Below are 15637 nucleotides of genomic sequence, written 5' to 3' on the forward strand. Positions count from 1 at the left end.
TCTTCACTAAAGTCAGAATATTTTCTACCCAAGAGGTAATATGCACAGTGCTCTTCTGCTTGAAAAGAAGAATAAACATGTACTTTGGGTCTCTCCAGTCTCATGAGGTTTTCTGACTCTCTGCCACTTGTTCGCACAAGGAGTGGAAGTGACTTTTTCCCTTTAGGCTGGAAGTCGCATATTGGGTGGTGTGGTCTGTGAGTGACAGCACTCAGCTGAGGTTGTCCCTAAATGTGGCCTTGAATTCTGCCCGCTCTCATGACATACCTGGCCATCACTCACGCAGGCCTCTCAGACATGGCTTCTTAGTGAGACATACAGTTATTTTCCACGAAGATTAATAGCGTGTTAAAATGCTCTCACTTTGTGGAACTTGCTTTCCACCCCTTCCTCCGCTCGGGTATTTCCGTCTCTAGGTGATAGTGCTTCTCTGGAACAAGGTCACAATTTGACCTGTGAGAACTGCTTGTTATTTTAATGTGAGATACTTTCCTGGCCCCTGCCCATCTTAGGAAGAGACCACTCAAATTTAACTATTCAAACTTTAAAAGTATCTTAGGAGGGGGCTCCGTGGCTCTCCTGGAGGTTTAGCTGTTGGTGCCACATGTTGAAAGGAGTTGTGCCTGATACTTTGTACCCAAATGGCTCATGCGGCTCTTTAAGACTCTCAGCGGCTTCCCACCACCTGTGCCTGGAACTCCGTCCCACTTTGGAAGGCCCCTGTCTCATGCCTCAGCTCCTGAAGTGAAGTCCTGCCAAGTGAGGTTCTCGTCAGGAGAGTTGGGGACTGAGCTGGATACATTCTTGGAGTCCTTTGGAAGCCGTGGTGATCAGATATTCTGAAGTTCCGTAAGAGTGGTACTATTTATCCACGGCATGCATTTTGAGAGGTAAACAGTCTCGTTATTTCAGCATATAACATCTGCGGAATCAGGGTGAAGAGAGAGGGTACATATCTGGTCCAAGGTTGCTTGGTTGGTAAGGACGGAGCTGGAATTGAAATCCATGCAGCCTGACTTTAGAATCTGGGCCTTTAGCCATATTGTCCCTGGACATATGTTCATTTGTTCACTTATTCATCAGATAATTGAATGGTATGTCAGGCAGTACAGCTTTTTTCCTGGACAATCTGATTTAGACTTGCCAAACGGCCATCACAGAATTCCTTCCTGCATTAACCTGTCCTTTATAGCATTTAGAGGTGGGAAAAAAAAATCACGGATACAGCCATGGACTCCTCTGAGGGGAAGGCCAAGGTGGGGAGAGATTTTGGTTTTATTCACTTATGTAGTACCATCCCATAAGGCACTCTTCAGGTTCTATCTCTTTTCACCTCATCTCCACCCCTGACCTCTTTTATTTCCCTTTCCTCACAATCACTTTTTATTCCCAAGAGAGGAGCATCCAGAGGACATCCTCTCTGTGAGACATCTTCCAACTGGCTATTACTATGAAGACATCTGTATTCGTTTGTCTTCCATTGCTATAATAAAATAGCTGAGGCTGGATAAAGTTTAAAGAGGTTTGCTTATTTCACACTTTTGGAGACCAAAAATGCAATACCAGATACCCCTAATTGGCTTTTGGTGAAGACCCCATCTGGTGGTTGTATTAACTAAGGTGACGTAACAAGAAGAGATCACATGGCAATATAGGAAATCAGAGAGGAGGGGCCCATCTTGCTCTTTGTCCATGAGAACCATCTAAATCTGTTCCCAGAGCAGTGCTCCCAATGACTGAACCGTCCCCTATGAGTCTCCACCTTCTTAAGGTTTCACCAACTTCCTCCTTGCCACACGGGGGACCCGGATTCCAACACCCAGACCTTTGGGGACACACTTAAACCACATGCAAATGATAGTCACACCCATGGAGTCTCCCTTAGCAGAATAAGATGGATCAGATCCTATGTCAATAAATCCAACTTTTGGCTAATTGACTTTTTTTTTATATTTTCCCAAACTTGGAAACCAGCAGCCTTGGCTTTTAAAACTGGTGTCTGAGTTTTCAGAGCCATTTTGCAATGCAAGAAATAATCATGGCTTCTCTCTTGCTTTTGTGCTCTACAGTCATCGTTTGGGATCACGAGAAAACCTCGTTGTATAGGAATAGAAATTATTGGAGTTTGGATATTTTAGATAAATACCCATGACTTAAAAACAACCTGGAGCCTCACAGTCATGGCCTCTTAATTTTTAAACTGCTTTTTGCAAATAAGAACAACAACAAACCCGGCCCACAGATGGCGTTAGTCATCCTCACGATGAACATCAATTAAAACCTGAGTCAGAATCCAGCTCTGTGCCGCAGATCTATTACTGACAAGTTGCAGATACGTTGAGATTTGCTAAATCAAATTAATTTTGAATGTACCAGAATGGCTTGCAATTTAAAGGTAATTGATGTGAAGCCCTTAAAACAAAGAATTATTTGCACAGAAAACAATCACTCCCAATTTCTCACTCTGCAGAATCAGACTTTGTAGTCTGGGGGAAGACTTAGGAAGAATGGGAAGAACTTCAGTGCCAGACACTCAACTCCTCCTGTTAATTGACCCTCTTAGTGCCCCTTACTTCCCAGGTAAATTCTGGGGATTCTGTCATCCAGCCAACTTTTTTTTTTAAGGACCTCCCAGGGGCTGGATAGGAGAGAACAAAGTTCTAGCTCTTTGAGAGAGAGCTCACAGATGAAGTGGGAGACTAGTAAGTGACAGAGCCACCAAGTCTACTGTCCCAGGTGCTGTTGGTGTGTCATGTGACCCTAACTCTGCCTAACTGGGAGGGAGACTATCTGGAGGATTCTGGACCATGCAAATTTATCAATGAAAAAAAAAATTGGTCTTGAGAGGTTAGTACATTTTCCTGAATCTCCTTAATTAAAGTTTTGATTTCCAGGCTGACGGTCTTTTTCTTTGAATGTGAGAACATGATTTATTATAAAACATTTTTTTTATTATAATGTTGAGTGTGTTTGTGGTCATAAAACCATCAGTAACATTCCCTAAGATTTTGCACCAGGTATTGTTTCCAGAGTTCACAAGTTTACTTGTTCAGTTCTTTTAAAGACTCCGTGAAGTGTTTTGAAGACGCGTAGACACAGGGTTCAAATAGCTTTCCCAATGCTGCACGGCGAACCATGGAGCTGAGGGAGCCCCATGTGAGGTGATGTGCAGACGTCTTAATCCTGAGAAAAACTTGAAGCATTTTAGCCTCAATTAGCAGGTGGGAACATGGAGGCACAGGGATTTAAGGACCTCCCCAAGCTTACACAGGAACTGGAGGACCGGGGTTTGACCTGTTCAATTTGGCCTCTGAGGCTGAACCTTTACCTCCTCAGGTGGGTGCACCTGGTCTGCAGTGGGAGCAGGCCCCTGGCCTTATCCCCATCTCAGGGAGGACTGTTCTCTGTGCCTCTTTTCCTTCTGCTACCGAGGGATGCTGCTGGTCATCTTGAGGGTTTGTGCCTATATTTAATATTTTGCCAGACTTGTGACTTCTGGGGGAGATATGACAACTCACTCATCTCGGTGTTTCCAGGACCCCCTCCGCACAGGGCCTGTGCCTCCTGGGGGCTCAGCAGTCAAGACAGTGAGTGATTTGGCCACATGAGAGCCTCCCAGCTACTTGCAAGAAAAAGTCTACAGACGGTGTCTGGCCTAGAGATGGTCAAGTGGGTCCCTCTCGTTGTAAGTTGATCTGTCTCTGCATCTTTAGAAGCTGATCTAGGTCTAGGCGTATAGTAAGTGCTCAAACAAAATCCGTGAATCAATGAATGGCTTGGTAAGGGAGGGCAGGGAGAGGGAGAGGACTGAGAAGATTGTAGAAGCTTCTGAGAAAATATCCACAGAGAGTAAGAGGGGTCTGGTGGAGTGGGGGCCCTGTGCTCACTGTAGCCATCCCAGGCCAGCAGCCTGTGCTGCAGGTGACAGAAGCACCCTGTTTAAGGTCAAGGCAAACGATGTCTACATTTACAGCTCCTCATTTGACCCTCCAGGGTGCTTACTTCTGGCAGAGGTACTCTTCTTGGTTTTAAAAGGTGCTTCACCCTTTACAATCTGTGGAATTGCTATTGGAATGCTTTGCCCCACAGTGTCTTCATTAGGTCACATTTTATACCAGTGGCTTTAACTTAATGCTATATTTGCAATTCTGAGGCCCCCTACTATCAGCTCTGCCAGGAAACTTCCATATTTCTAAAGGTCAAGACACTGGCATCCAGAGCTTGTTTGGACACTCTTTTAGGGGATGGGGTAGGGATGGGGTTCAGCAGAACTGGACCAAAGGAGATTTGTGCACCAGAAGAGTCATCGAAAAGCTTCTAGAAAGAAAATCCTACTCTGTTACAAGCACTGCGTGGATAATTGCAGGATCCAAGTCTCTTCACATTTAAATTATATAGTTTTGCTCTCTCTGTGTTAAAAAAAAACAAAACTCCACCTTTCCATTATCTGACTTTTATCTAGCAGATCGTACCCCTAGGGCTACACCCTTCCCTCCCCATCATGCCACCCCAATAATGAGAAGTCAGCCATCTGCCAAGAAAACAAACATAATATAAAAATTACACAAATGCATAATCCCCAACCCAGAAGGAAGGCAGCAGCTGCCACCTGGTCCCTAACAGAAAACATTGGGATATTTGTCTAGCAGAGAAGGTTCCCCAAGATGTGGCAATGCCTCTCTGTTGGGGGGCCCGTCAAGGGGAGGTCAGTGATGGAACCCCCTCCCCAGGCCCAGTCTAACTGGGGACCCAGGGAAATCAGTTCAACCAGCTCCATGTTGCTGTCCCTGTCGCTGACACCCCCAGAAGGCACCTGAGGAGGCCACCCATCTGTCACCAGAAAGGGGAGAGCAGGCAGGGCAGAGAGGAGGTACTTGGAGCTGAGCTTCAGCTGGACCCCTCCTCCGGCTGGGGGTGTAGTTGGAGCAACGTGAAGCAGAGCTGTCCCCGGGGCGAGGAAAACCGGAACTTTTGCTCCCAGCGTTGGCGATAGGGCCTGGGAGATCTGAAGACCTGCTCTGGCAGCGACATTCAGACAGATCTCTGTTCTGACTCCAGGCCTGGTCTTGGATCAGGATAAAACTTTACTCCCTTCACCCAAGAAATGTACTTCACCGTGCCTCAGCCAAGTCGGGGCTTGCGCTGATTTATACATAACTCGTATCTAATTTCTTAATCAAATGCTCTCTGAGTGGGTAGAAATTTGGTGATTAGAACTTGTGCAATGCATGGAAGCCAGTCAATCTTCTGTTTTATTGATAAATTGGAATGTTAGAACAACGACGCCCGTCGACGTGACAGTTCCTTCTGAGAGAGGCCGTTTACTGTGCTGTGTAAATCAGAAGTGTCCTTAAACTGTGGTTGGGGAGACATGAGATGGCAAAATGTCTACCAATAAAGTGGAGCATTACAGCAAATTACCCAGTTTATACATGCAGGCAAAGCTTCGTTTCTCATGCCATGTTGGAGAGCCAATAAAGCTTGCAAATGCAATGGGAGTCACTATTTCCGCCTCTGTGCAGCTGTTTATCAGCAGCTTTTTAACACATTTTCCCATATTAATGAGGTGGCATAGCAGTTCCAGAATTAGAACAGTGGGCTGTATCATTGTCTGCCTTATCTGAAGATATGCCTGCTGTCAGCATCGTACGATGAAGAGCACTTGGGTGGGTGCAGCATGTGCGCCCCATCTTCCCCGTGCCCCAACCCCCCTCACTTTCTGGTCATAGCCTGACCCACCCTGGTGCTATCTGCAGTTCTTACTGCAACGTGGACTCCTTGTTTTATAATGAATGTGTCAGTCGGGCTGGGAAATTTCTTCTTGCTTCTCCATTTTCTAATATAGTCCCTGGTGATCAGTAGGTACTTAAATGCTGTATGAGTGAATGAGTAGACGGGCAGATGAGCGAAAGTCTTCACTGGGGGACTGTCCTTTGCAAGCACAGTCTACCTGGAATGGGGGCGTCAAGGAACAAAACAGGTGCGTGGCCTGGCCTTCCTTGCATGGCCCATAAAGGTAAAATGGCAGGTGGGATCTTGGCTATTAAGAGCCATCAGGGACTGTATGAAGCCTGTAGCCTGGTGATTTCCAAATGCAGGTTTGTAGCTGGTGCCAAAACATTGCAGTTTTCTCTAGTCTGCAACGATATGAGAAAATTAAGGACAGTGAGGTAAGTTTGTTATAGAGCTAAATGTGCTCTGTTAAACCCTTTCACTTTATTCGGTTTTAGAATGCATTTTCTTTAGTAAAATAGTTGTGATAGTAAATTAAACTTTTTCTTTCCCTCAAATGTCTTTAGTTGGCAAAATAACAAATTCCTAAAACTTTGTTGATTCTGTGATCTCCCACATTTTTGGGGAGGGAGGAGAGGAGGGGACATTTAATTGCTTTGTGGAATCCCAAAGAACCACTGATTTAACTTATGTCTGGCTTCAAAATAATCCACTGAAATCACCTGTTGGCCTCAGCTGAGACACGGGGATGCTTAAAAGAATTGATTGCACTAAATAAGATGCTTCGAGTCTTACAAATCCCCCCCTGTTGACTCTTCAGAGCAGGGGTCCAGGCTGGATCCCAGGTTTATAGTAATGACCTAAGACACAGGGTCAGTTGAGCAGCAGAGGAGCCCGAGGCCTGGTCCACGCATGTCCAATGTGCTCCCCTCGGCACAGCATGAAGTTGCTTCGTCTATAGTGGAACATCCGTGTGCTCTGATAGCGCCTGCCAAGTGCTTCTCCCCCGGCCCCTTCCTCCAATCACATGTCCTTTCTCTGGATCCCCACAGCTCTCCAGGTCTGCGCTCCACGGTAGCACTTGACTTTCACATCTTCTGTGCTCTGCTTATTATTCTCTTTTTTTTTAAATGAATTTTTTAAATATTTATTTTTTAGTTTTCGATGGACACAACATCTTTGTTTGTATGTGGTGCTGAGGATCGAACCCGGGCCGCACACATGCCAGGCGAGCGCGCTATCGCTTGAGCCACATCCCCAGCCCTCTGCTTATTATTCTCAAATCTCATTTTTCTTTAAGAATGGGAACACTTCCCTGGAATCCTGTTATTAATTGATAACTTTTTTCATACACTCAATCTTTCCCAGAGGCCGTGGGTCACACTGGTTCTACCTGTGTTGAAAAGATCTGAGACTCTGTCCACCTGGTTCCCAGCTTTGGCTGTGAGACCAACGGATGGCAATTTGTGAGTGAGGGCTGCATCTCGCAGCACCTGGATTCTGGTTGCTAAGCGAGAACAGCGGCACTGACCTGCCTCACCAAAGAAGTCCTTCTGCATTAACTGTCTAATGATGCTAATGCTTTGTGAGAACATAAATGTGAAACATTATCATTATGGTTAATACTAGTCTTTGGTTTAAGATTTTTTTTTTTTTCTCCAAGAGGAGAGGCAGAAAGATTATTTAAAGAAATAATGAATAGAGGGCCATGGTTTGTTCTTAATTCACGACTGACTTTGATCAGAATGGCACAAGCAGTGGGAATGCGGATTTAAAGTCCTGAGGGTAATTATTTCTACTTCAGGGCATGAAGTCTTCTCTTTCTCCTCCTCCCGTTGGGGGAAAAGGAGAAAGAAAGAAAAAGCTAGGAAAGTTAATGCTCTTAAAAAATAAGATGATCTCTATATGTCAGGTCTGAAAATAGTATTTCCTAAAGCTACTGCTACAAAAGAGGCCACGCTGAATAAAAGAACTGGCATAGGGCTGGCCTCAGCCTCTGGCATCTTGCCATGGAAGAAGCCAGAAGCAGGGGAGGTGGGGACTGCAATGATTGTGTGTGTGTGTGTGTGTAATCTTTTAAAAATCAAAGTCCCAATCTTTTTGTTGGAATTTTAAGGATTCCTGAAGCCCTGTTAATCCTCCCTACTTGTTTCTACTTGTGCTATGTTGCTGTTTCCGTAACTGTATTAGTATCCCCTTTGCTGCTACAACAATCTACTGCAACTTAGCTGCTTAAAAAGAGCACACATCTATCATCTTATGGTTCTGGAGGCCAGAGTCAGAAAGCAGCCTCAGGGGGCTAAAATCAAGGTGTCAGAAGGGTTGGTTCCTACCGGAGGCTCCAGAGGAGAATCCATCCTACCTCTTCTACTTTCTGGTCATTCGTGCACGCCTCACTCCAATCTCTGCTTCTGTTGGCACAGAGGTGTTGTTTTCTCTTCGCTCACAAATATGTCTCTGTCTCCTTTATGTAATGATATATATATATATATATTTTAAATTACAGTTAACCTACCTGGATAATTCAGAATGATCTCCCTCTCCCAAGATCCTTACTTAATATAATTGCATCTATAAAGTCCCCTGTGCCAAGTGAGGTGACATCTATAGTTTCCCGGGATTAGGAACTGGACACCCCTCAGCCTGTCTCAGGAGGCACCTGCCCTTTCCTCCTTTTCCCTTGGTTTTCCCAAGGCCCTTGCTTCAGGACACAGGGCCTCCCTCAGCCCTGGAGTGAGTCTTGATTAACTGGGATTGTGAGAGCTGTTCCTCTTGCAGGTGTGGGTTGGGGTGCAGCAGAGAGCCGGGGAAGACTGCAGGAAGAGCAGGTTTGGGGAGCAAGTCCAGGCTTTGGTTTGGGCATATTAGTCGTGGCATGAGGAGGTATGCCAGGGCCATGCGGCTGGATCTGCTGGTCAAGAATCTAGAGAGAGGTAAGGGAAAGACTTCATAAAGCAAATGCTAAAAACCTAGGAAAAGTTCCTCGCTTGTTAAAGGATAAAGGTCAAACCATTTAATATGACATTTCAGGTTTTCTACAGGCTGGTCTCAGACTCATCTCTCCTGAGCTGCTTCTATACCCGACCATTCAAGCATCGATGTTCTTCATCGTCTCCACTTTCATTCTCTTGACCTGGGATCTCTCTCTCTTTTGTCTTCAAAGGTCTGGGAAAGGCTCATCAATCCCTGTGAAATCTTTTCTGACTTCTCTAGCTGAGATCCAGCATGACCTAGAGCCTAGAGCTGTGTCCCTAGAGCCTGATTCTGGTACCTTATACCTGACTGTGCGTAAGTCTGTGTCGCCATGATTCTAAGTTTCCTGAAGCCAGAGGAAGCCATGTTTCATTGATCCAAGGTGGAGACACACATGGCAGGTCCTAACAACCAGAATCCCCTCTCAGTCTCAGTCCGCCACTCCTGGTTTCGAGGTAGAAATGCTCGAGGACAAGGCACAGTCCTTCTCATGACAGGGTGCTGGTCAACCCCCCACGTGAACCCAAAGCCCAAGTGAGCTGACTTCACCACGGGAGTTACAACAACTCTGTCCAGAGGAGCTCTAGGTCTGGAGTAAAGGCTGCTTCCTTGGTCCCACCTGAGGCCCATTCCTTGGTATTAGATCACTCTGATGATGGGCAGGGTGAGGACACTGACTCTAGCAGGGAGGTGGCCCAGGGGAATAGGGCTGAGAGCAGAGATGGCCTGCGTCATGCTCCTGAGGCTCTGGAGGTGGGGTTGGTAAGGAGCCAAGAGCTTGATTCATCATAGTAACCAAGTGTGAGGGCACAGTCCAGAAACAGAGCAGGGACTACATGAGGCCAGGAGAGTGCTGAGGGATGCCAGTGGACTGCCTCCTGCTCACAGCTCTTGTCCCAGCCAGCTTGGTGCTCAGCGGCCCCTCCGGGGGACCTCCTCCTGGGGTGAACTGCAAGGAGGCCAGCCCAGCTCCCACCCTGGGGTGGAGCCTGCCCCTGCATCTAGTCCTGTTTTTCACCTGGTGGGTGCTGAAGAAGGGTCCACGGGATTTACTGAGTTGGATAAATCCTCAGGAACACACATATCTTCCCTGTGGAAAGTTTGAGAGGGTATTCTGGGTCAGTGATAGCAAATGAGACTAAAAACAACCAACAAATAAACAAACAAAACTAAGAGGATTTCCTGGAGATCTGGATGCAAGACAAGGTACCATGGCGTGTGTAAGGACGGGAGTTCAGAGTGGTGTAATCCTGATAAGTTAAACTCCCAGGGCCCCAGCTTCCTCATCGATGGGAGTCATACTACTTCCGTACCTTCTAGAATGTTTCGGTATTGATTAAATGAGTTCATGATTGTAAATGCCCCTAACAGTGCTGGGTGAGTAGTGAGTGTTGGATAAAGTTGAGCTATTTCATAAAAGTGAGCTAGCTTTGGAGTGGCAGCGAGCAGCTCTGTGGGAAGACGTCTCTAGGCTTTGTGTCCAGCAAGGAAGACAAATATAGATTTTAAAACATTCTCAGCTTCTTTTCCAGAATATTCTTTCCTGCCTTGCAGATGGAATCCTGGCAGCATAGATGACCCTTCTCACGCAGAGGGGAATCCTGAGCTGGTTCTGGGGCTGCTACGGAGGCAGCTGCTTTCCCTTGGGAAATGTCTGAGCTGGCTCATTCTTTTAGGCTCAGAAGCCACCTGGCAGGTGTGAACTTCTGGGGTCCTGGGATGCTCAGCTGGTATTTCTGGCTTGTGTCACCCTAAGCCGGTGGTTTGGGACCAAAGGACATAGCTGTTGGCAATAATGGTTGTTGGAAGTTTACCGTAGTTCTAGAACATTCTCATTAGTTGTATGTTTGTGTGGGTGTGTGGATGTGCACGCAAGCCTGTGGTCTCTCCAGATGGGTAAATGTCTCCCTGGGAAACTTTGAAGCAGTGTTTCCTTTCCAACTGGCCTGGCCTTTCCTTCTTCAGAATTCCCTTTCTGTGTGGGCAGTTTGAGGGTCTTTGCCACGCAGCCTTCTGCTCTTTCTCAATCCTGTTTGGCCTGGCCCATTAGAGCAGTGACCCCAGAGTCCTGCCCGCTTTTCTGATGATGTTAACTCCCATGTTTGTCTTTTCAACTGCGTTTCCCCCCATTCCTATGAGGATCAACCCTGAGAAGTGAAAACGCTTCATCCTAATAGGCATCTGGCAGAGGCTGAGGGACTCTTGGGTAAATACAGATTTTTGTTTTAACACCTGATTAATTCAACTTCCTCTTCCCCCATATTCCAGAATCAACAATTCCTGTCACTGTCTGAATTCCAAGAGGGGGATTTACTTTTGGAATTAGAAAAAAAAAAATCAATGCTTAAAGCTTTCTCTTCTTTGAACCCTATTTAGTTGGATCAGTTATAATCTTGTATCTCCCATGATGGATTTCACATAAGAATATTCATTCAACAAATATTTACTAAGTATGTGTTGGGGACAAGGCCCATTTCTAGGTATTGAAGGGGACCATAAAATACACAACGCACCTCCAGCTCTATCTACACATAAAATACTCTCGTCAGGGAGGCAGGACATATGCGGAAGGCCGCACGGTGTGAGGAGGACACAGGCAGTGGGTGTCCCAGAAGTGACTCAGCCTGACTGTCTTGGGAGGAAGAAGAGTTTGCTTCCAACTGAATGGGGGTGACATTTCAGTGGGAACTCGAAGGATGAGACTTCTTATAGCTTCCCTTCTTTTTTTTTCTTCTCCTGAGAATCCAAACAATCTGCCTCAGATATCAATATTCCCCCAGTAGCACCTCAGACTACTGTGGGCACGTTTTGCTCTTTTCAAGCAACACTGAGTACAAGTTTCCGGGACGGATTAAAGTCCCTTGGTGTGTCTGCATGGCTGGGTCTCTGCTCAGTTCCCTCTGGGCCCAGGCATCTTGGGCACCACGACTCCAAACCCCTTCGCGGTTGCCACAGTGTGCAGGTTTCTGCATGCTACCTGCTGAGCAGGGCCCTGGGCTTGGACTTCATCTTGATCGCCATCTTTTGCTAAAGGACGTTAGGGTGAGATTTGACCCAGTACCCTAGAAAGGGTATCAGGAAACTTGACTTCTTATCTTTCTGCCACTAATGAGTCTACCGTGACCCTGGGTGAGTGGCTTCCCTCTGCTTCTCAGTTTCCTCTTTGTAAAATGAGAAGGTTAGCTAGAAGAGATCAAAGGCCTCCCTGGTCCTAAAAGCCTGGGGTTTTTTGTCATGAGCATGGCAGGCCTCATCATGCTCTTGTGGGTGGACACTCTGGGCCAGCCTTGCGGGGGTCCTGTGCTTCAGGGTAAGAGCCCCATGGTCCACAGGATGTGTAGGTGGGGGTCCTGCTGGCTTGGAAGGGCTCTGATCCAGCTCCAGCTGGATCTTACCCTCCACCCCTAGCAGACCCCATCTCTCCTCTCCCTCTTTCCTAGTTTCCTGTAGTTCTCAAGTTCATTAGTTCCTCTTCTTCAAATGGACAATTTAGAATAAGTCCCATTCTCCTTTCAGGAGGGAAAAGACCAGATGTTCTGGTCTGGGGTTCATTTACAGAGCCTGCAGTAAATGTTGTTGAATGACTGAAAGAGTGGCTGGCTCTGACTTGCTCTGGGAAGTGCACAGAACGTCTAAAACGCCCACATTAGGGGGATGGGGTGAGGAAGGTGAGAAGCAGTGTTTGTCATAGAGATCCTTCTTCTCCTTCTTGGAGGAAGTAATTCTGATGCCCCTGAACTGCACGTGGGCTCCTGCTTCCCAGCAGCTGAGCTCCTCCCAGGGCACCATTCTCAGTACCTAGGCATCTTTAGGGATGGACTCCATGGCTGCCGGCACGGTGCCAGGCTATCTTTGGAGAGGAGGCAGCTAGTAGGAGACAGACCAAGGTTCTGATTCTACTTCCTCTGATTGCTGTGAGCTTTGTCCAATTTCTTTGCATCTCAGTTTTATCAACTGAAAACAGAGATCAGAGATATTTGCACCTACCCCGCGATGCAAACATTCACCTGAGCTCACACCTGCACCCCACGTGTAGAAGGTGTGCCGTGTAAAGCTCCTTGTTCTTATCCCAAGGTTTACCTTCTCCCCTTCCCTCCCTTCCCCTCCTCGTTCCCCTTGCAGTGGGGCAAGTACTCAGACTGTTCCACTTCTTCTTGTGGGTTCCAGGCACATCTGAGATGAATGTCAGCCAGAATGTGAGTATTGTTGCCAAGTCCCAAGCTCCTTCTGCTGACACACGGGCCACATGAAGGGCCTTTCTCAGTGCTAGGTGATGCTAATTACCATTGGATTGGAAGCTGGAGCTGCTTTCCTTTGTTTAATAATTTATATCCTTCTCTGAGAACACTGAGCTGAGGTTTAAAATTACAGAAAGGGATGATGGATCTAAATGGCAGCAAAGCTAACCTGCAGGAAGACCACCCACCCAAACCCCCTTTGTGGGCTGCCACTCACTGAAGCCATGAACGCCAGGTGGCCCCAGGGACTGTGCACGAAGACAGGAGGAGAGTTCCATTCCTGACATGTTAGGTCTGTGTCAGGCCTGGCTCGGTGGGCGTCCCCGGCTCCTGCTGGCTGAGAAGCATGGCAGGGCTCATGGAAATGAGCGCATTCGAGTACCGTGCCCCAGCGTATGGAACTGCACTCCGTTTTCCATTTATCCTCTCATCAAGCATTTATTGAATAGCTACCACGAGTCAGGTGCTCTGCTGGGCAGTGTGCACAGTCACTAGGTGGAAATCACTACAACCATGCTGCTCACAGTGAGGTGCAGAAAACCGCCATTAATGACCAATTGTCTCCTCCCCCCTCCCCCATCCCTTCCAGCAAGCCCCTCCAGTGTTTTTCCACTTGTCTAGCATTTTGGAAAGGTGGGAGGGAGGGAGGGTGAGTATTATGGGTTGGCTATGAAATGTCTGGCAAAAAAAGCTTAGTTAAAAGCTTGGTTTCCCAACGCTGCAGTGCCCAGAGGTGGAACTTTCTGGAAATGATTGGATCATGAGGACTCTGGTCTCTTGAGTGGAATCATAATTTGAATGAATTATGGGGAGGGAGGGGAAGTTTTAGGAGATGGGACCTAGTCACAGGAAGTAGGGCATTAGAAGTATGTCCTGGAAGAGTGTTTCTCATTAAATTTTTTTTTTTTTTTTTTTTGTACTAGGAATTGAACCCAAGAGTAGTCAACCACTGAGCTGTGTCCCCAGTTTTTTAGATTTTTTTTATCTTAAGACAAGGTCTTAGCCAGGTGTAGTGGCATACACCTGTAATCCCAGCAGCTCTCAGCTCCGGAGGCTGAGGCAGGAGGATTGCAAGTCGAAAGCTATCCTCAGCAACTTAGAGAGGCCTTGTCTCAAAAGACCAAAAATCAAACAACAAAACAAAACTACAACAACCAAAACCCAGGGTCTCACTAAGCAGCCGTCCCTAAACTTGTGATCTGTCTTCGCCTCCTGAGTTGCTGGAATTACAGGGGTGCATCACGGTGCCTGGCTGGAAGAGTATTTCCTGGGCCTGCCCCCCGCCCCCTCTCTCTCTGCTTCCTGTCCACCCTGAGCACAGCAGCCATCTCCCGCCATCACGTTCTGCCTCCCCTCAGGCCCAGAGCAAGAGCCGGCTGACCGTGGACTGCACCTTCTGAAACCCTGAGCCAAGGGAGTCTTCCCTCCTCTGCGTTGTTTCTGTCAGGGGTTTCGGTCACGGGGACGAGAAGCCGACTAACAGTAGAGAAATAAGACTGAGTCACAGGGGTCACCACTTGGAGCAATGTCAAGTGCCAAGGGCAGCCGAGGCCCTCTGCTGTCACAGCTCACGTGACTGGTGTGCAGGAGAAAAGGGGCCTGTGACACAGAGGGTCCAGACGGGTTCCAGGAGCGCCTCCCACTGCAGCGCTTCACTGCATGCCGGCACCCTGGGTCCTCGGGTGCTGCTGTTGGATCAGGCTTTGGCTTGGTGGACCCCAAGCTGCTCGCCACCCTGGGGCTCAAGGAAACCCGTGATGGGCATCCCCGGGAGTGGCCCGTCAGGGTGCTGAGAAAACAAGGACGTCTTGGCATCTTCTGCTCCCCCTGGAAGGCCCTGCCCCCCACAACCCCCTAGTCGCCTGCTCCCCCTTTGGGGATTCCTGCTAACGTCCCTCTCCAGCAGGACTTCCCATGCCCTCTATGCACACCCGAGCACCCGTGCCCCGTCACCCTCACCACTGCACGTTCTCTCCACAGCATGGACCATTAGCCAAGACCACAGAGTTCATTAATTTGTTGTCTCCTCTCCTGAGTCCTCAGGAAGGGTAAGCTTCACAAAGCCTGGGACTTTTGTCCTTTCTGTCCCCTGGTGTGTCCCCAGCTTTCAGAACAGTGCCTAGCTCAGAGCAGGAGATCGGTAAGGGTTTGTTGAATGAATTAATGATGCTCTTAGGAAGGAATGATTCTGCACGGCCTGAGGACAGCGGGAGGCCTTTCTGCCCCCACAGTTTAGGGAATGTTGGTTCATTCATTCATTTGGGGGTTAATCGGGCAACTACATTGCGTCTGGCCCAGTGCTGGGGTTTGGGGTAACAAATGTAAAGAAACACCATTCTTGCTCTCAGAGAACTCAGTCTATTAAGGAAAGTGAACATATTAATAGTTCTACTAGTGTTAAGGATGATAGCTCACCTGTAAAGGTGCATGTCAGGTGCTGTTTGAAGCATGTTTATGTATGTGGCCTTCCAACTTTTCACAGCCAAATGAGGTCATACTCTCATGCTCATTTAGCAGATCAGGAGGAAGGTGCAGAGACGCCGAGAGGCCACACACCTAATTACAGTGAGAGAATGTTCCGGGAGTTAACCGGGCACTTTATTTTGGGAGCAGGAATGGGGAGGTGGCAGCTTTGTTTTTTTTTTTTTTTTTTTTTTTTTTCAGATCTTTACAAACTTTAAGTGTGAAAACTT

The sequence above is a fragment of the Callospermophilus lateralis genome, chromosome 13, assembly GCF_048772815.1.
Source record: "Callospermophilus lateralis isolate mCalLat2 chromosome 13, mCalLat2.hap1, whole genome shotgun sequence".
NCBI lineage: Eukaryota > Metazoa > Chordata > Mammalia > Rodentia > Sciuridae > Callospermophilus > Callospermophilus lateralis.